General features: G+C 35.3%; 1 long non-coding RNA gene across 1 annotated transcript; it reads right to left on the reverse strand.

The window, feature by feature from the left end:
• Positions 1 to 11,006: 11,006 nt before the first annotated feature.
• Positions 11,007 to 23,101, reverse strand: LOC123867266. Its single transcript, XR_006796370.1, has 3 exons — positions 23,090 to 23,101; positions 21,576 to 21,580; positions 11,007 to 11,094 (listed from the first exon to the last, which is right to left on the reverse strand). It is a non-coding gene; the product is annotated as an uncharacterized LOC123867266 (long non-coding RNA).

Consider the following 23,101-nt stretch of genomic DNA (forward strand, 5'->3'; position numbering starts at 1 on the left):
CGTTAGTAACTCTGCGAATGCGAGAGTAAAGCGAGGGTGAAAAATATATAAGTGGGGTTTAAAACTACCCTTGGTTGAGGCTTTCGAGGTAAGAGGCGGGGCCGGGCGACCAATGAACGACGAGAGAGAGGCGTGATTGGAACCGTCGGTCCAATCAGTGAAGCTTCAGCCGATAGCGAGCAGGAGAGCTCAATCACCGGGTCAAGATAATAATAGCTGCCGCGAATTGAGAGCGCATTGAGTTGTGGTAGGGTCACCTCGACAAAGACAGTATGATATTGAAAATCGAGAACCGCTTCTTCGTATTGTATGCTTGTGGAAATGTTTCAACACCATTTTTTTTAAACATCTTTTGAGTTTTTACTCGTAATGGACTATACTTTAAAATTTAACTAACCTAACCTTCTATGAGCAGGTTAGTCTATACCTAGTTAAATATTTTACATCAGTATTTTTTGTCTTTGTCATTAGATTTACATATATCATTATAATTTTTATATTGTTTAATAAAAAAAATTATATTGTATTAATTTTCAAATCCCAAATATCTTTATTTATCTTTTATTAATACCTAGCTTATAAAACTTTCTCTGTATAAAAATTGATGTTTCGTGGCTTATAGCTAAAAGTTCCATTATTATCTTCTATTTATCTCCCCAAACAAGGCACTAGAAAAACTCCAACGATTATGATTGCAATAAATATGTTTTATATGTGGCATAAAAAATGATACTCCGGCTATAGGCGGCGTAACCCCCGACTGTATGGATGAGATTGCGAATAATGCTATTAACACAGACGCTTCTTCTCAAATTGATATCCTACACCATGATTACACAACGCAATCTGAACCTCATACTGTACACGATAAAGACTAAAATCATTTGTACAAAGCCAACACAAGTATAGAAAACGATGACAATGTAAACTATACTTTAACAGCATTCGAATAAAGTATAACTTTAACTGATAGAAATAACGTAGCAAAGTGCTAAGGAGACTCAAATGAGTTCTGTTCGGTAGTGGGTAATGATAATAAGATGGGCGCAGACGTTAAAGGAAAGCCATTTGTCAGATTTTAGCCATTTTTTGTCCATTCTTTGGGAATCTGTTCCATTTATTTTAGGTGTCGCGTTAATGAGATTCTTTAAGTCCTTAGTTTAGATGTTTTTTATGGCTGGGGAAATAGAAAATACTTTTTATACCCACTGATTTAGTTTTTGTACGCCCATTAGCAAAAAATTTGAACCCACATCATGTAGGTATATACTTTTAATCACATCACAATGCACAAAATTTGGATTACAGCGAATTAAGCATGTGGTTTCACTAGATAGAAAAGTTACACTTAATTATATCATAAAACTCTAAACTGTAAGCTGATATTGTTATTTGGCAGAGTCAAATGCTTTGAATTGACATTCAATTGTTCTCATAATCGGTATGGTCTGATCTCCAATAAATACGCCTAAGAAGTGACATATTATAATGTTTAGCCGATAAGTAATTTGTGGCACGCGATCGGGCTTAGGCCGCACGTGCCAGGGGTAGGAATATTTGGAGGTGATAATTGTATACTGATAAGTGATATGTGATTCCTTAATAGGGATCAAATATAAATCTAAAATACATTCAATTGATTTAATTTCAGATTGACTTTCAACAAATTTAATGGCCATAAGTGGCATAATTAAGTGTACGTTACTTACTACCTTACTTACCTTAACCTATCTTTTTTAACAAATAACAATGCTTTTATCCGCTCACAAGACATAATATAACTGGATATTGTAAACCAAAATACCTACATAATTATAAAATGATCTGAGTCAATGCTAAGAGCTGATTATTATGGACGAAAAATTCCTCAAGGTACAGAGTCCCTGACAGCTTGCGTTTGATGATAGTCATGTTTAAATCTTGCCTAGAGAATGCCTGTTCAGTCTTGCCTTGAAGGTAAGTAAGTACCTACTTAGGTACATGAAACAAATTAATAAGCAATAATAGTTATCTTTTCTTGATAGAGGTAAGGGATCCCGCTAACGATTGCAAAGCTTCTCCAGAGACGTACCTTGTCGACAAAATAAGTTAGAGATTCGATAATTTATCGACACTTTGAGTGATGATGGTAAGTCAAAGGTCACATCTGCGAGTTAGATTGGCAGAACGATCGGCTGTCTCCCTCGAGTCGCACACCCATCTTACAGTAGACAGATTAGTTGGTGCTGGCTGCTAATATTCTTTTTCTATTTGTCACCTCTCTTGGGACCAGTTGATTGAGATACTGGGAAATCTTTGCTTGGTTCGACTTCTTGTTTAGATTTGTTTTCTTTTATTTCACTGTTGTCATTTATGTTGAGTATCATTTTGAAAGGCCTTCAACAACTATCGAATATTTTGCTGCTTTTTCTGGATTCAAATATATTTTCTAATTCAAAATATACCTTCTTCTCAGAACAATCAATTATACCTACATAAAGTCTTCACATGCATAATTTTTAATATAAAATAAATAATCATCTTAGAAAATTATTTGTTTGAAATGTTTGTATGTTCGTATACTACAAATTATTATAATTTGCTTCTGAATATAATAATGTACCTATTATTTAAGTAATAAACTTCATTAATTTGCAATAATTCAATGTCCAAATATATTATAATGTTCTCGGTATAAATATTAGCTTGCATGAGTCATAGATGCAGTTAATCCTATAAATTACTACAACACCTGTACTACTAACACTTTATTAAAATATGTTTAATGCACCCCTTGTTGCTTTGAAAACTAATACCAGCCTACCATATGGTATGTCGATCTAACAATAACCTATAGAATTTTACCCACCTAATAATTTAGCGCTATAAAAAGTATTAATGGAACTAATTATATGTCCTAACTATTGGAAATAAGAGCTGTAATAGCGTGCACAATTTCAGCTGTTGTTTGAATATCTTTTGAATCATTGTGCAGTTAATCTCGGACAATAATCGTTCCCTTTCAGTAATTCTCTTAGATTAACCACCCTGTTAATCGTCCTAAACTCATTCGTGTTACAGAATAAGTCAAAATGTACTTTATTTGCATGGTCATACAGTTTTAAGCACTTTGAAATTTTATTCGCATTGTCAATGTCCAGTGTTACTACGTTGCATTCTTTTATGTCAATACTTACTATTTTTCTATTACCTACATATGTTACTGTAGCATTTTGAACTTTATTATAATGCTCAGATGGTTTATTTTCATTGGTGATTACTTTTTAATCAAATTCTTTTGAAGTTTTAACATTTTCAGCTATATTTCTATTTTTATAAGGTTGCTATTTACAATTTTGAATATGGTGTACCTATATCTCAAACATTAAAGTGGGATTTGGTGCACACTTGTTTATGAATTTTTGTACCATATGGTGTAAAAGCCGCCGTGGTCCATGGACAATACACCCCCATGCTGGTACCCCATTACCATATGGGACGCGTTAAATGCGTTTTCAAGAGAATCGTATAGAGCTTTGAAGTCATCAAGATGTATGATGAATGATGTATTAATATGAATGTGTTCATTGATTTTTGCACAGAACAAATAATTATTAAAAATACCCCAAATTAAACATAATATTGGCGTTCCTACAATAATAAACTCCTTTTTCCTACTATAAAAAACACTTTAGAGCTGTTTTAATTAAATATCATAGTTTTCAATTTTTGATTTTGCACTTACATCTAAACCTGAATGTTCTTATTAAAAAAACTTGAGCACGGATCAAACAGACATCGAAACATTCATCTTGTATGAAAGCACGCATTATCCATTCACAAAATACTTAAGAAAATATAATTGAAAAAAAGAAACAGAAAATTAATAAGAAAATTTAATAAAGTAATTTTTAAAACATAATATTTCTGAGTCCTGAAGATTAGTAACAAAAATAACTAGCCTGTTATAAGACACATACAGCTCATAAAAAAAGAAGACATTTTTTTCATTACTCATTTATTTATTACAAAAAATACACGTAATATGGTGTTACAATACAAAATAATCAAAACAGAAGACTAAAAAGAAGAAGTGAAGAGATAAAAAGATGAGAATATTCAACCATAATAAACACTGGATGGTGTAGTGTGAAGGTCGTAATGCGCCGAGTGCGCGAATAAACATTTGCACAAAGCCATGCAATAATGCGTATTGTATTATTTGACAATGGTCCTGTAGTTGGATTGAAGTACCAAGAGAATTGTAATCTTACTAGAGGTCTAATATTATAATAGAAGGAATCCTAGGCATATTATAGAATAATTACTTGCATCAAGAATAATAAGGTTCTCAGGTTTATTAATATGTATTTCACATATTTTCAGGATATAATTTAATACTGACACACAAAATTTGACATCAAATTTTGATATTAAAATATGAGACAGGGAGCTATGATGGGTAAACGGCAGATAAACAACTTCCTTAAAAAACGCATTGGTGATTCCTTTGATACTGCAGATAGGCACCTGTAAATAACTTAAAACTACGTAGCCCTCCGGTTTATTTGCTTGCTAATAGCAAAAAATTAGAAATTGAGAGAACATATTAAAACACAACATTGTAATCGGTGTAAGCTTATACAAGATACAAGATACAAGATTTTTATTTGCAGAAACATTTTTTGTTTACAGTTAGGTGTTATTAAATACATTGTAGAAATGTTTCACCTTACATAATCAGGCATGCAAAATTTGTACAAGGTCATTCATATTTAAGTTACAGAGTCATTCATATTAAAGATTCATTTATTTAAACTACTATTCTTTGAATGTCAAAAATTCATCTACTGTGTAGAAGCACCTTTCTATTAGCCACCGTTTAAGCCTTAATTGAAATAAGTTTAATGGAAGTTCTCTAAACGCCTTTGGTATTTTATTGTAAACTATGATTGATTTTACTGCGCAGTTTTTTAATAGAATGGCACTTTTACAGCCTGGCATTCTTTTTTTTGTGGGATCCCTAAGTAGAACTTTACTTTTATCTCCTAAATTTTCAAAAAATGCGGGTTCTTTTTTACGAAAATCCCTACTTCTAAAATATAAAGGCATGGTAGTGTCAATAGCTTTCGTCCCTTAAATAACGGCCTACATGATTGGAGAGGTCCTACTCCACATACAGCTCTCACACATTTTTTCTGTGCTATAAAAAGTATTTTTAAATGTGTGGAACAACCCCATACTACTATTCCGTACCTCAATATTGAGCCAACGTAAGCATGATATGCAATAAGCGCGGATTTTTCACTCACTGTCCGTCTTAACTGTCTCAAAGCAAATGCGAACCTATTTACTCGTTTACATGTATTTTGGATGTGAGGTTTCCATAAACAATGCTGATCAAGGGTTATTCCTAAAAATTTCACCTCAGCACATTGCTGCAGATTTTCACCTTGGTAGTTTATTTTTAAACTTTTGTTTTTAGTTTGATAATTTGAGAATTGTACATATTTTGTTTTCGTTAAATTTATTTGTAATTTATTGATTTGGAGCCAATTTACAATTTTATTTACCGTTAAATTTATTTCATTTTCATAGTCATTTTTCTGTTTATCGTAAGGAATAGCAATAGATATGTCATCTGCAAATAGTATACATTTATAGTCAGTTATATTGGGCAGGTCATTTATATAGAGTAAAAATAATAAAGGGCCCAAAACACTGGCTTGAGGTACCCCAGATTTGTTATATTGAAAATCAGATTTATATGTTTTTGTTTCGAAATTTTCATCTATTCTAGTCACTTCAACGCACTGTTTTCTGTTATGTAAATAGCTTTTTATCCAATCCAATGCCACACCTCTGATACCATATTTTTCTATTTTATTTATTAGTATATTATGGTCAACAAGATCAAACGCTTTACTAAGGTCAAAAAATATTACTGTAGTTGGTTTTTTTCTATCTATATTAGTTGTTATTGTACTCATTAATGTATAAACAGCACTAGTTGTTGATTTGGATTTTAAGAATCCATTTTGTTCATCTATTATAATATTGAATTTATTTATGAAAGATGTCATTCTACTGTGCATAATTTTTTCATAAACTTTCGAAATTATTGGAATTAGGGTGATAGGTCTATAGTTATCCATGTCTTTTGGGTTATTTTTCTTATGTATTGGCTTGACAATTGATATTTTTAATTTTTCGGGAAAAGTTCCTTGACTAAGAGATAAATTTATTAAATGAGTAAGTACATGTGCTACGGTATTAATACAGTTTTTTAATATATACGTTGAAATGCAATCATATCCAACTGCCTTAGAGTTATTTAATGTTTTCACTACTTTTATAACTTCTGTTTCTGTACATGGACTTAAGAAAATGCTTGGATTGATGTTTTCGTAAGTGTTGTTGATAGGTATTACACTAAAATTGTTAGATACACTTGTAGATGTTACACTTATAAAGAATTCGTTAAATGCACGTGCAATTTGTAGTGGTTCTCGAATATCTGATAAATATTATTTTCTAAATCGTTCTTGATAAATATTATTGACATTCTACAGTGTAGAGCAGTAGAGATGGTATACAACCAAAGAAATACGTACTAGTTACCAAATTTTTTCTATGTCAAGTCAAAAAGCATTCTCATTTATATGAAATAGAGTTCAATTTTGCCTGTGATGATTTTGAGAGTTCATCATCCAGATGTAATAAGAATTATTACTTGCTCAATCCACGTACATGACCTCTATTAATATTATTGTAATAGCAAAATTGTAATAATTGTGTAATAATTACCAATTGTAACTTGTGTGTATATTCATTTGAGTAAAGTCAACCACGGTTACAATTCACACTAGAAATACATGAACAAGGATCAAGATCGTCCGATCCAATGATCAAAATCGCAGCATATGCGCTAGTGGCCTGGTGCCATCTGATCGCCATAGTTGTAACGATCGCTATGGATGTAATGATCGCGCTGTCAGTGAACAGACGGACAATTATCTGCTTGTAATCAGAACTATTTACTTTGATGTGCAAATTGTGAATCGAATTGCCAAAATTGAAAATATTAGTGCAGAATACGTATAATTAGTGCGATTTTTACTAGCGGTATCATTGATAGCCACTTTTGGAAGATGATAACATTAAAAAAAGTCGACGAAAGTTACCGTCTTGTATCATTTTAAAAAGTCGAGCACACATTTGCAAAAAAAAAATCTTTGTTCTGTAGATGAATATTTTAAGAACGCCTATAAAAATAAAAAAAATCATGTAAATATTAGATGGCTTGATCAAAAAACATGCTATACGCCTAAATAAGCATTTTCAGAATGTTATAAAGTATCATAAAAGATTTATTTATATAACACAGGAAAACCTTGAAAATTAAGCAAGATGACAACAGAAGACTTGAATGCTTCTATACACATCAGATGAACATGATAATAATAGGAAAGGATAATAAGAAACAACTAATCCTTTAAAATAGCCAAGAAGGAAAAGAAATATTTTTTGAAGTGGTTTAGGTGAAGTGGGTATTCGGCGTTCTGATCAACTGATCAACGTCCTGACTCGCCTATTCAATAGTCCCTGGCGCTACCCTGAGAAGTCGGTAGCTTGCCGTGGCACAAGCTGCCGTGCCTGCATGAGGGCAGAGAAGAGCATCGCTCAGGAGGAGCCCAATGGGCGTCGCACGAGAGAGGCACCGGCGCACGTTCGTCAGAGTTCCCGGAGCCTCTCAATATGTGCTGAGGAGGGCCACCGAGGGGGTTTTAGTGGGTACAAATCCCACATAACCCGAGTGGGTATCTTAAGAAGATTTCCCCCTCGAAAAAAAAAAAAAAAAAAAAAAAAAAAAAAAAAGGTGAAGTGGGTATTGCAAATGTGAGAGTGCATTTGTTTGTTGGTTTATTAACAGAGTAAGGCGTTGTGTGTATGTGAGTATGTGTGTTTGTTACTTCTTCACCCAAAAACTACTGAATGGATTTGGTTGATGATGCCCTGAATTATCACATAGGCTACATTTTATCCCGGAAAATCAATGAGTTCCCACGGGATTCTTAAAAACCTATATCCACGCGGACGAAGAAGCAATGCGCGGGGCTGCAATTGCTTGTATAGTATAGAATATTATTGTAAATTGAACAATTGAAAAGAGCAACCGCCGAGTTTCTTGCTGGTTCTTCTCGGTAGGAACGGAATTACGAACCAGTGGTAAATTATTTGACGAGTCAAAAGCACTTGTAAAAGTTTATTTGAATAAAAATCTATTCTATTCTATTTTAGAAGTCGCGGGCATCAACTAGTTATCAATAAAATATTGGTAGATATAATATAATAATTATTCTCTATTGCTCATTTGATGCTGGTTTACAAGTAGGTAGGTATGTGAGCGGAGTCTGCTACCCAGCATCAAGTTCCACAACTACAAAGAGACTTTTCAACCACAAGTGGGGTGCGCAATACGAGAAGCATTTACTCGCCATATGCACTCCTGGGCTTACCGTTTACTCAAGGGACCATCCCTTGCTAATGAAAGCGATGGTAATAGGGCGTTTGTAATTGTTGGATTCTATTCCTCAGAGGAATATTTAAGGGAAGACCGTGCAGTGGACATCGGCATTATTTTTTAACCCCTTACCCAAAAAGTGGGGTGTTTTAAGTTTGACGTGTGTATCTGTATATCTGTGTATCTGTCTGTGGCATCGTAGCTCCTAAACTAATGAACCGATTTTAATTTAGTTTTTTTTTTTTGTTTGAAAGATGGCTTGATCGAAAGTGTTCTTAGCTATACTTAATCCAAGAAAATCGGTTCAGCCGTTTGACAGTTATCAGCTTTTTTCTAGTTACTGTAATCTTCATTTGTCAGGGGTATTATTTAATTTACACGTGTTATATATTTTAAATTAAAAATAGAGCTCTAAATTTTGTGTTTTTCGACCGGTATCATTAAGGGACCAATGTTGACTTCAAATACCATATTAATACTAATTATATTATTATTGAAATCTACTTTTCACGGCTGACTTTGAAAAAATTTAGTACTGAGATAACTTCTTTCTCGGGGAAGGATAGATTCTTTTATCCTTCCCCAAGATACAAGCAACCGAAGATAGTATATTACCACAGAATTAAAAAAAAACAAAATTCATGCCGATAAAGTTGAGGACATTACAAATTTAGGACAGAGACATCTTGCATCCTGGAGACGAATATAGGTCACTTTTTATCCCGGAGAATCAGAGTTCCCACAGAATTTAAAAAAAAAAACTGAATCTTTTGCGGATGTAAAAGCGGACATAATAAAATTATAAATATGAAAGTAAGTTTGTTTGTCTGTTTTTGGGTTTGTGGGTTTGTCCTTCAATCATATCGCAATGGACCAACGGATCGACGTGATTTTTTTGCATGGGTATAGATAACGAAAGACAAGATGACATAGAATAATTTTTATCCCGGAAAAGAAAAGAGTTCCTAGGGTTTTCTAAAAGCCTAAATCCAATCGGACAAAGTTGCATCAGCTAGTTTAATAAAACTAACACATGACTATACAGTACAACCAAATTAATAATGCGCATGCAGATCTTCGCTAATTGTCGTATTCCCAGAAATAAATCAATGTTTATCTCTTTAGCACACAAGTGTAAATTAAAATTTATAACGCCCCCGACGATCCAAAGTATTTGAGTTTTCCAAAACATCATTTTCAAATAAATAATTATGTATTTAGGCAACGTCCATCTTGACAGCTTGACATTTGTCTATTGACATAATATTATGAACCTAACGGTTATCTAACCTTCTTTTCTACAAGAAAACTAGAAAAGAGCTGATAACTCTTAAACGGCTGAACCAATTTTTTTAGATTATAGCTAAGAACACTCTCGATCAAGTTACCTTTCAAACAAAAAAAACTAAATTAAAATCGGTTCATTCTTTTAGGCGCTACGATGCCACAGACAGATACACAGATACACAGATACACAGATACACAGACACACAGATACACACGTCAAACTTATAACACCCCTCTTTTTGGGTCGGGGGTTAAAAACACAAAATTGTTAAAAATGCACTTAACCACTCTATATAATCGTCATCTGACGCTCGGGGAAAACGACCGTTGCCGAACAGTGACGAAGATTTCTATGCGCATTATTAATTTGGTTGTACTGTACTCATATAATTTTATGATCATTTTCGTCCATCACTGTTTCATCCCCGTTCCCGTTAAATACAATTGTATATCTTTTTAAGAAAATCGATACCCGACCGCATCCACGCTAAGCTCATAAACGTTTCGAAGGCCATATGTCGCGAAAAATTCTACTATAATTGCATTAGGTTACCCCAAGTCGAGTGCTGCTTTTAATTATGACGACCCACTTAGACATATGTGGTGCTGAGGGGGTTTTTTGATGTTTGGAAAGTTGGTTGAGGTCAAATCTGATAAAATTTCTTGTAAAAGTTATCTCCAATTACAAATGTATGTTTGCAATGGCAAAAAACTGTGATATGTGAATGTGATAATTCTACTGATTGACGATTTTCGTATTTTTCTTTTATTTACCTTTTTTTAAAGATAGGCTTACGTTTGACAACATTCATCACACTAATATTATAAAGGCGAAAGTTTGTATGTGTGTGTGTGTGTGTGTGTGTGTGTGTGTGTGTATGTTTGTTACTCCTTCACGCAAAAACCACTAGACGGATTTGGCTGAAATTCAGAATGGAGATAGATAATATCCTGGATTAGCACATAGGCTACTTTTTATCCCGGAAAATCAAAGAGTTCCCACGGGATTTCAAAAAACCTAAATTCACGCGGGCGAAGTCGCGGGCATCGGCTAGTGCTTAATAAAATCCAAATAAGTAGGTAGGTACATAATATGAGAGGAAAAGCTAACTGACTGACCGATTTATCATTGCACAGCTCAAACTACTGGACGGATCACGATGTTTTGCATGGAGATACTCGTAGCTAATACTAATACGTGATAGACATAGACATTGCTGAGAAAGTACTTTTGAAAACTCAACCCCTGAGGGGTAAAATAGGGGTTTGAGATTTGTATAGTCCACGCGGACGAAGTCGCGGGTCTAAGGACTTATAAGCTTTGATTGTTTTACAGCTCCAAGAGATCTTAGACCTAAACTGTATTTGATATTAATTTCAACTTGGTTTAAGAGGGCTCTCTCCGTCACTCGTTTCATACAATCGTTGAAATTTTGCAGACATATTCTAGAAACTAATATCTATGTCTGTAGTTTTCCAGATTTCTGTTAAAATATTCGGTTTCAAAGTTACGCGGTCTTAAAAATTTTCATACAAATCTTTGAGCCCCTGTAATTTTAAAACTACATATTTTTAGAAATATCTAAAACACCACAGACACAGATATTAGTTTCTAGAATATGTCTGCAAAATTTCATGGACTTTGATTGCTTAATATTCAAATTAAATTGGAACTACGATTGTATGAAACGAGTGACGGAGAGAGCCCTGTTAACTGACCGTGCTTAGCAATGGCCCAGCAATCAAATAGTATAGTTGATGATGAGTGATGACACAGCCTATGAACTTTCGCTTAGATCGTGATAAAAGAGTCCAATCTTTGTTTGGTTTAAATTAAAGCTTTTTAATTTTTCTCTAAGGTAGAATAGAAAGGTGTGTTCAGAAGCTAAAAAAATAAGACTCTCTTTTGCGAACAGCAGACAATATGAGCGTGAAATATGGGTTCAAGAAATCCTGCTCCCTGAACAACGGACGAAATAAATGAAGAGAAAAAGTAAAAAAAAAACAATGGCCGACAGGAAACGCCGCGTGAATAAGTGCTCCATTGTAGCGGAGTGTTTTCTTTAATATTTTCCCTTCTTTTGGTTAATAAATTTAAAATAAGGCTTCTTTTGTTTGTAATTAGATATTTTAATACCTATAGAAAGAAATATGTGCAAACCTATAGTTATGATTTCAATCTCCTATTCGGGGAAGTCGGGGGTTCGATTTTGAGCACGCAACTATAACTTTTTGGAGATCGAAAGGATTTTTAGAAAATCCACCCTTAAGAGGAAAGTCGGTATAAGGGATGAATGTTTGTATTAAAGTCTGAAAATTGATGCTTGGGGCTTTCGGTTAAAAATAAAGAAATCATTTTTCAGGATATTTCGAAATTTCACTTCACTTCACTACTCCTCATTTTCAAACGTTAAATTTCAATTCAAAATTACACACGTACACAGCCGGGGTGATTCAGCGAGGAAGTTAATATAACTAAGAATATATCAGATAAAAAGTATATCTACATAAGGAAATGCTAAAGTTTTTGGCAGACAGCAAGCGAAAACTCGCGAAGAGCAATAGTTTATAGTTTATGCGTTAACAACCCTCAAGATGGAGGCGGCGGGTGATAAATGTGTACGGTTCAAGCCTCGGGTTCAAACTGCACACTTTGAGGAGCTGGCGAGCAAAACGGTGTAATTGTACAAATTTTACAAAGGAGCAAGATACTGAATGAAATCTTTTGAAACTTTATTGTGATTGTAATTATATTGTGGTCGAAATCACTTGCTTGTAGACCAAAATCTTCTAACAATGCGTGTTGCCAGTAATGGCATATGGGTTTGAGACACAGTCGCTCACTATGGGCCTCATAAGAAAACTCAGTCACCCAGTGAGTAATGGAGAGAGCCAGCTTGGAGTTACTCTACGTCATCAAATCATGTATGACGAGATCCGTAGGATAACCAAAGTAACCGGCATAGCTCAACGCGTGGCGAAGCTGAAGTGGCAATGGTCACATCTAAATAGAAATCAGGACGTTAGGAGTCAGTCAGGAAATGACTGAGCCCTGAAAACATTACACGCCTTTTTTTGGGCAGTCCTGTAATTAAAATATAAACATAGTTTAACTGATTCCCAAATATAAAAATCCGTTACTCAGCATTACTCTCCATGATATAAGTGGAACTCTTTCCAACGAATTAACCCTTCAAAACCGACACGGGGTAATAAAGGCCGCAACAAGCGGGGAGACACGGCCCTAACATTAAATTGAGACATTTAACATTGAGCGCTTTTGTGCTAATGGCTGAGAACAATCCGAGTGACACCGTGGCTAAATTAGCCTTTGAACACGATTATTCATACTTTCAACCTTTGATTTTTCTTATTTTTAAAGTATCATAAACATTGTCAACTTTTAGACGTCTACTGCTGGACATAGGTCTCTTGTAGGGACTTACACACGCCACGGTCTTGCGCCGCCTGAATTCAGCGGCTCCCTATGACTCGCTTGACGTCGTTTGTCCACCTAGTGGTGGATCTTCCAACGCTGCGCTTTCCGGTGTCACCGCGTCAGGTTGCCATACCTACCTTACATACCTTAGGATCCCAACGTCTATCAGTTTTTCGAACTATGTGCCCTGCCCATTACCACTTCAACTTCGCAACTGAGCTGTGTCGGTTAAAAAGTATACACATCTACACGCACGAAACGTTTTGCGTCTTCATTCCTCATACGCATGGCTAAGGTTTGGAATACTCTTCCCCGATCTGTGTTTCCTACCAATTACAATCCGGGTATCTTTAAAACAAGAGTGAATAGGCACCTTCTAGGTAAACGCGTCACATCTTAGACCACATCATCACTTTCCATCAGGTGTGATTGTGGTCAAGCGCTTGCCTATAGTGAATAAAAAAAAAAAAAAAAAAACATACATTTTTAGGATTCCAAACCAAAAAGAAAACCAGACATACTTACAGTTTTATACAGTCGTCACAGCCATTTCAAAATAAATTATAAGAGCTGTAAAGGTGAAATTTAGCTCAGTTACCGTAATAGAGCGACTTAGTAAAATTAAAAAAAAAAACCAGGGTTCTATACTGAAAATGAAAAGTACGATTCGAAGAACGCCATCTTTCATTGTGTTTGAGACAACATTTTAAAATAATAAGGTAACTTTTATCAATATGCTAGAGTCTAGCTTATAATATTATAGTTGGCATCGGGATTAAAGAATCTTGGCAGTGAGAAAAACTGAAGAAAATCAACAAAAAACAGTCCATAAATCATACTGGGGCAGACGGACCGGGCCGAGTCTGAATATCAAATGAGATACCATTCATTTGAGGGTTACTTCTCTTTATATTGTTTTGTATGGATATTTTGAAATATAATCGCCAGAGCTGAAGGCGGAATTTGATATTATAATTTTTTTTATGCTTGTTGAATTTTATATTATTAGGATACCTGCGCCTTCGGCCGCGTGGATATGTGTTTTTAGGGTTCCGTTACCGAAGGGTGCCAACGGGTGCCTACTACCAAGACTCCGCTGTCCGTCCGTCCGTCTGTCTGGTAGTGGGCTGTATCTCGTGAAAATAGCCGTCATGAAAAAAGTGTTATTTCTTATACGATGGTACGGAGCCCTTCATGTGCGAGTCCGACTCAAACTTGACCGATTTTTTTTTAATCCCGCGAGGATGTGCAGGCACGTACGTCGTACAGGTACAATAACACCCCTCTGTTTCCGTGGGGTTCTGTCAAGGCTCCAAAACGAGCATTACAATCTAGAAATAATACAGAGTAGCTGAGAAGTTAAACTTTATTATCATGATCAAACCATTGCCGGCGCACTACTGAGACCAGTTCTCCTCTTAGAATGAGAAGGGTATACGCCGTTAAACAATAAACATTTATCTCCACCGTCCTAATGTCCAACCCTTCATTGTCTGGAGCCAACATTTGACTGACTATCTCAAACATAACGCCAAATAAATCTGCTGTCCTTTACCACTAATTAAAGGAAATGGCCCAGAAACAAGATTGCGATATTGTTCTCTCTAAATCTACACCTCTCCCTTTCCCACTCGTGTAAACCTACATACAGCTGTCCTTCTTACCCTAAACGTTGGTTTAGACTTCACTCATTATGCTAAATATCCCCCCTTTGTTCGGGAGTGGAAAGATGTAAGATAAGGTGGATTTTTCTAAGCTTTTTTTGTAAGGACTTGACAGTTGGTATATGGAGGTAGATTAAGATTGTGGCGATTTTTTTTCGTCGCCTAATTGCCTTGGAGTATTTTGCAAATCTGAGTAGATTCTGTTTATTTTCTCTGAGGTTTTGAAAAAAAATCAATGTGTGCCGAATTTTCTGAAAATGTATCACTATCCATATTTTAAATGTAAAAAATAAAAATGTATTTGAATATTGGTGTATATTTCAACGTGCTTTTTTGCGTGGTGGGTGCTAAAGACCTAGAAAATGACAGGGCTACTTACTACCTAGGCTACTTTTTATCCCGGAAAATTGAAGAGTTTCCACGGGATTTTCAAAAACCTAAGTCCACGCGGATGAAGTCACGGTTCTTTTAGTAAATCAAAAAATGTAGAGGCTCCTTAAGTCCTTAGGTAAGTTTGTTTCAGTGTGGAATGTGGATTAGGATGTTTTAAGAACTTTCAAGTTTCGATTTTTTCAAGACAATATTGCAAATGAATCTCTGACTCTGAGTCTTGAATAAATAGGTTTATTACAGCATGTCCCGATGTAAAAACTAAATATAATAATAATAATTGGGAAAATATTATTTTAAAGTAAACATTTTTAAATATGTTGATGATATTTTATCCAAATCTCACTAAGCTACGCCAAAAAGTATTAAAATTATATCATTAAATCTTCTTACCTTATTATTTATCATCTAAATACGGCGTGAGTTTGAAATAGATAGGGCTTCATTATCACGAAAAAATAGATAGGTACCTACTTAATTTCCAAATTTAAAAGTTGCCAGCCATAAAAAGACAGATTCGATCGGAGACTGCATATTGGAAAAACGAGAATTTTTTAATAAATCGCCCGGGATCGGTGGACAAAAAGTACCTTATTTCATTATGCCAACCGTTCCATTAGTAAGATACGCAAATTCTATTAAGCCCCGAGCAAAACAGCGCTTTAAGCGCTAAATTTAATAGTCCAGGGACAAAATTGTTGAACCTTGGTTCTGATTTCAAATAGGATTAATATTTTGGGTTCACATTTTGCAAAGTTGATGTAAAAAGCAAATTCTGTTAACTAAACATTTGGAATTTTATAAAACCACACTAAAATAAAATCAGATTTTAAAGAAATGTTTATTTTTTTGTGATCAGACCAAGTCGGTAATATTTTTTTTTAATTTTTAGCTTTTCTTTGTTTAGAAAAATTTCATTTTCTTCTTTTCTTTTTCCACTAATCCACGGCAGACATGACACACTGCTTAGAATAGTATGGAGAACTCTCAGTCATGAAGGTTTCCTCACGGTGTTTTCCTTCACCGCAAGTAATATTCAATTGTTGAAATGTTCATGATTTCGAAAAGTTAGGGGTGTATACCCAGGATCGAACCATGGACCCCCCGACTAAGAGGTCGACGTTTTAACTACTAGGCTATCACCGATGAACAAAATATGACAACATAAAAATTCTATGAGTGATTCACTCTTCAGTGGTTATTACCGTACCTTTATTCATTTTCAGTCCAATCCAGCGCAAAGCGCTTAAAAATTTTCCGCTAATGCTCGAGGGGTGAACGTTTGAAAGGGTGTACGATTCTAAATTTAAATTTATGTTTTGTTAGATCTGATCGCGCCATTCTGAATGGAACGACAGGAGAGGTTTTTTTTTTTTTAAATATGATTTATTTCGCTAAAGGGTTCCTAATGATGTGATTCAATTTATATTATTATCTTATTTATTGTTTTTAAATACTTAATCTGCACATTATGAAACTTTTTGGAAAATCGTTTAAATGCGAGTTGGACTCGTACACGAAGAGTCCTGCACTATTGTATAAAAGATAGGTATAACATTTTTTTTTAATTGGCATAGTAGCCATTTTGAAAATCGCAATATTATGTTTATTAAATTAGTAGTCATCCTCTGTAAAAAATTAAATTCTGCACCCATTACTGGTTCATGAGATGGCAGACAGACAGACAGAAGAACGGCCATCGTAAGCATAGTAATGGGGACGCGTTGGTACTTTTTGCGTACGGAACCCTGAAAATGGTGTGCGGAAGGAGCCAAGACGAAGACAAATGTCTGTGCAAAGGAAGAGATTTTGCAAAATATGTTCTTTCCATACAACAATCAAGGTATCAAGTAGGTAGTTACCTACGGACTACCGCGGATCTCTTAGGTTTAAATATTTAATGGAAGTCGTAGGATGTGTAATTTTAATTTAGAAAAACCTCACTTTAAAATAACACGCAAAATATTTTCCAAACTAAAAAGTGCCCCTCAGTCGAAAAATGAAAAATCAAGCAGTTGTCAAAACCATAATATATAATTGAATTGTATTCAGAATCATAATGTTCAATAATCGAATTCAAACCGCTATTAATTCGATTGAGTATCGATATGACATTTGCTCGATCAAGTGAAATCGATTTTATAATGTAGTGTTTATATTCTTTTCTTATGTTTGAAAATGTAAGGGCGGGCAGCATGTATTTTTCTTTTTCTTGTAAAAACTGCCATTTTGTTGGCCTTTCAGGTTGGTCCGCCACTTGAATAACCCCATGGTGTAAACTAGTGGGAACACCGCCAATGAGTGTTGATTCCATAGTTTGCAAGTGCGTGGATAAAAGGATCTGGCACAACGGATGGTCGAAGTGCACCAGGCACCCAGGTGGTGAGGGCGAAATGGCTTGCGGTGGCGTGCGGTGCGGTTGTAGAAAAAGAAGGTGGTGATGATGATACAGTCATGCCTTAATTTCAACTATGCCATAATTAATTGTATTTTAAGCCCTCTACATAATCACGGTAGATAGTTTTGGATTAAGCCACCGTCAGGTGTGCGGGGACATGTGGCTCCCAGCGTCTTAGATCAGCTTACGTGCACCGGACTCCCGGGAAGGCTTGTACAGGGTGATCCAAATTCATATCTATACTTCGTATTATAAATGCGAAAGGGTGTCTGTCTGCTAGCTTTTACGGCCTAACAATTTAACCGATTTTGTTGAAAGGTATAGATAGAGTTAGCTTACATACAGGGGACAGACATAGACTACCTACTTCATCCGCGTGGACTTTACATATTTCGAACCCCTATTTTACCCCCTTTGGGGTTGAATTTTCAAAAATCCTTGCTTAGCGGATTGTCTATGCGATAATAACTACTTATCTGCATGCCACAGCCCGATCAGTCCAGTAGTTCGAGCTGTGCGTTGATAGACCATCATTTCATATAATTCGGTTAAATGGCTAGATCTTCAAGAATCCCGTGGGAACTCTTTGATTTTCCAGCCTATGTCCATGCCCAGCATGTAAGCTAACTCTGTACCTTTCATCAAAATCGGTTAAAAGGTTAAAATCGATTGGGCCATGAAGAGCTAGCAGACAGACTACTCATCTGTGAGACAGACAGATAGACATTGTATGGATGTGGATGGACATGGATAGGTAAATAAACATTTTCACAGATCAGACCGAAACATAAACACGCTGTATACGCATACATATGCGATTATGATCTATGCAGAACTTAATTCAATCTGGGATTACAGACCATGAGGGCTCGTTTGAATATACATAAGCGTTATATATCTGCATAAACTAAGAAACTGTGATGGAGGAAGATTGAGTTTGTATTAGACTATAAGTGGAGTTTGTCTATTTTGAAATGACGCGCCCCACTACATAATTTTGTTGACTTAGATGTGTAAATTGCGGTGATGGGGCGCGTCATTTCAAAATAGGCAAGCTCTACCTACCTAAATTATCATCCTAAGAAAACTTCCACCACTATGCGATTTATAAACAATAGAAAATGCGGCGAGACCATAAGTAGCTTTATTGATAAGCTAATTAAAATCAAATAAATTTCGCTACGGAGCGGACATCCGCAATAAATAATCCGCGCAAATCCGCACTTTTGCGGACGTCCAGCACTATCTGTTCTCCGCACACCGCAACCTTCCGCGCTTCGAGTTGAATACGTCCGTTCCTGTGTACAGACAACAGAAAAATATCTGTAAAAATATTATTATGTATTATTTTTTATCGCCACCAGTTAGTTCGAAGTTACGAAAATTTTGGTGGTAAACACTGGTGAGTTGGTGTTTCTTACATTTTCCACTGGTATTATCTAAATAATATACAAAAAGGAAAGCCCTAACTCACTCATTGATTAACTCATCAACGCCCAGCCCCAATCTTAGGATCTAGAAAGATGATATTTTGCAGAGGCTTCCTTTATAATAATATAGATAATACATAAGGCCGGATTTTCTAAATTCTTACGAGAGTGGTCACTAGTCTCTAATACAACTAGTACTATACCAATCATTTATTTTTTAAGACAAGTTATTGCCTGCGAATTTGTCCAGCTCAAGGTTTTTAAAAAAATCTAGTCCAACCCAAATGATTGGCTAAAACAAACTCTTTTGCGTAAACGACGAGTAGTATATAATTCATTTCTAAAGCTAAAGTGTCATAATTTGCACATATTTGTCGTTTTGGTGTTTATTCAATCACCGACTTCTGGAGAGGGCTGGTGCTTATCAGTAGGAAGTGCATTACGAACCAGTGGTAGATTCAATTGACAATGCAAAAGTACTTGGAAAAAGTATTAAAAAAAATCTATTTTTGAGTATTTTACCACATTGATATCATGATACAACCCGTATTCTAAGGTCTTAATTAAAAATGAAAATCGTATTATACAAAGTTTTTTATGCTAACGGTACATTCCGTCGGCACGGCTATTAATCACGGGTTATCGAGTGCTAATCCAGGTTTAAATAGATAACTAGTAGCGTCGGCCATTGTCGCCCTGGCTGTATTAGGGCTGCTATTGTTGAAACAGGGCGGTTTTTATGCTCTATTGTGAAGGCAAGATGTCTACTTAGTGATGATGTACTTCTATTTAAATAATAGTGTTGTTTTAGTGTATTTTCTGTTATATAGTTACATATTATACCATTATTATATTATATGGGAATTTGTATTTGTTTGTTGGTTTCTTGGTTTGTCCTTCAATTACGTCGCGACGGAGCATTCATAAGTATAGTTAAAGACCTGGAGTGATCACAGTGACGTAGGCTACTTTTTATACTGGAAAATCATACATGGGGAGACTTCTACCATGCGGGAGCACGCGATTGGTTGTACCTACATTTGCCCCTTGCGTCAATTATCTCCCACTAAGCCACGTTTTCCTTAGGTTATTTTCGAGTCACTGGATATGTAATTTATGTTCCCAGGTGGCCCAGCCCAATGGTTTATCCGAACGCAAACTTCTCAAAAAAGTGTGTAAGTAGGTATGTACTATACTCTGGTAGTACATATTAACATAATTATTGCCTGAATCTGTTTCATTTTGTATCTCCAGTACCTAACGTCAACATGTTTCATTTCCAAGAACATTTAAAGTAAGCGGCTTAAAGTCCGCCATTTCGTCGCCGCGGGAAGATGACAAAATGGCGTCGGTCGCGTTCCCGGGGCCGTTCAATTTGAATATAGAACAGCATACGTCGCCCGCGCTCCGAGACACTAACTCATCGGATCGGGCGAGATGGTGCGAGAATCGTAAAAATATATATTCCTTTAATAGAATAGAGGTGGCATGGAGCAGATTCTTACTTAAACCTTTTGTAATTTATCATCATAATAAACCCATCACTGGCTCACTACAGAGCACGGATTAGAGTAAGAAAAGTTTTGACCATAGTCTAACACGCCACGCGAATCCTACTAAACTCCAGAAAGCAGAAGCCAACAGGAATGAACTTTAAACTACAATCTACATAGATTTCTGTGCAAAAACTAGGCAAGAAAATGTTTTTTTCCCTACCTAGTTAATGTTTTCGCACATATTACACAATATTTTCAAAGAAATCTCATGAATATCTCAGGTCTTACACGGGCAAAAGTTGATTTTATCTGTTATTTATAATTGCTTAAATTGGTCGTGCTTATTTTCTGTATAGGTTGCGAAGCTGAAGTGACAATGGGTGGGCCACATAGTTCAAAGAACCGATATTTATTGGGCTCCCAGGATGCTGAAATGGCAAATCCGCACCTGAAAATGCAGTGCTGGCAGACCTAAAACTAGGTGGATAGACGATATCAAATGAGTTGCAGCCTGCAGGGGGCCCCTGGATCCAGGCAGTGCAAGACTGTGGCGGGTGTCCACGGCCCTACAAGAGATCTATGTCCAGCTGTGGACGTTTATCAATTGACGATGAGGATGTATTTAATGCGAAAATTTGAGAATTTCTACTCCAATTACGCCCCTGTGCGGGTCAAAGATGGTGGCAGCTAAGAATATGTCGGTCACAGCACGGTCGCGGGAGATAGCGTAAATCGCCGAGGAAAAATTGCGCCCAAGATGGCCGCACTAAAGCCTTCTAGTTAGGTATATAATATCGACGTTTATATTATGTATTATGATTGGAGATTTTTTGGGTTATTTTTGGTCATCAAGCAATTAGCTTATTTACGCTAAGTTATTGATCCAAGAGATGTGATGATGACGATTTTATAGTTAAGTAAGGAGGTATTTAGTTGAGTTATTTCCTGATGTGGGCACTCGATATTACATAAGCTGATAGGTAAGTGATATTTTTTCCTTCTATAGGTAGGTACCTACCTACCTTATAAGTACGAATAATATTATAAGTAGTTCAGTATTTTTCTTATTTTATGACTACAAGTAATATATTCAAATTCAAATTCAAAATATTTTTATTCATTTAGACTATTACAAGTACTTTTGAACCGTCAAGAGCATCTACCACTGGTTCGGAATGCCTTTTCAACCGAGAAAAACCAGCAAGAAACTCGGCGGTTGCTCTTTGTATGTATAGGCACACGACACGACCTTACTTACCTATTTAGATACCTAAGTAATAGGTACACTAAATAAAATGTATAGATGCCAAAAATATACAAAAGGTATGTACAATCGGATAATACTGCCAGTACTTATATTATTTTCACAAACCTTTCATTGCAACTGAGCTCCTCTCAACCTAAGCCACTCCACAATACTTTATAAATCAATTATGTTTTCGATAACCACTTACATCCCTAACCAAAAATTATTTACCATCACCACAATCAAATATCACCTTTATTCCAAACGGATAGAGGTAAAAAAGGTTTGTTCGGTTGACCGGTTAAAGTTGGTAAACTCGCTCTTGGGAACGCGATAGTCACTTGACGTAATAACTGGTCAAAACAATAAAGAAACACTTTATGAGATATCGGATCGCTGGTTTTTCTAGTGTACTATTGTTTTCGGCATTAATTTCTGGCTTCCCGCAGCGATGAAGAGGCCGGTTATTGTCGACATTTTCCTGTGAGAATATTGCATGTAAGTGGGCAGCAATATTCTGGAATTGTATGGAAAAAGTAGAATTAAAAGTCAATCTGCGAAATTACTTTTTATTAAATTTCATTGTGCAAATTGCATAAAGATTGGTCTTTATAAAAAACCTCAACATTTTTACTCAGTTGTACTTGTTTTAAAATATGCTGTTTTCAAATATTTTATTGTAAGAAGCTGCTCAAAAGCTCCGTGCTTTTCACTTTTCAAAATCATTTTGAAATATTATTAGGTAAGTACTTTTACACTTTTGTGTTTAGATTGGATTCGAATTCACGCTTATGTCACGTTTTAAACATAAAATTACTTTTTCAATAACACTTTAACTTACGAAAAAGTGAACTGATAAAAATTATTGCTATTTTGTTTTATTTGAAACTTACTACTTAATGTGCGAATGAGTATTCAAGTTATAAATATTTATTAGGTAGGTTTACTAATCAGAATTATATCCTAGTATTAACAATTAATTAAAATATTTAAGAGTTAATAAGAGTTGAGTTAACACGGTAATGGTATCTATATTACCGTGGAGTTAATAAGAGAAGAGAGGAGTTTATAAGAGTTGTATTCAAATAAAGTTTTATTTTACAATTTATTGTTTTTGAACCGTCAAATGAATCTGTGAATAAATGTATGGGGCGTGACACGATTCCTATGATAACTTCCTCATAGCTATGCATAATTTTATGTAACTCAAAATTTAAAAACCCCCGACACAAAAACCTGTTTAAGAAA

Source organism: Maniola jurtina, chromosome 7 (genome assembly GCF_905333055.1).
Source record: "Maniola jurtina chromosome 7, ilManJurt1.1, whole genome shotgun sequence".
Lineage (NCBI taxonomy): Eukaryota > Metazoa > Arthropoda > Insecta > Lepidoptera > Nymphalidae > Maniola > Maniola jurtina.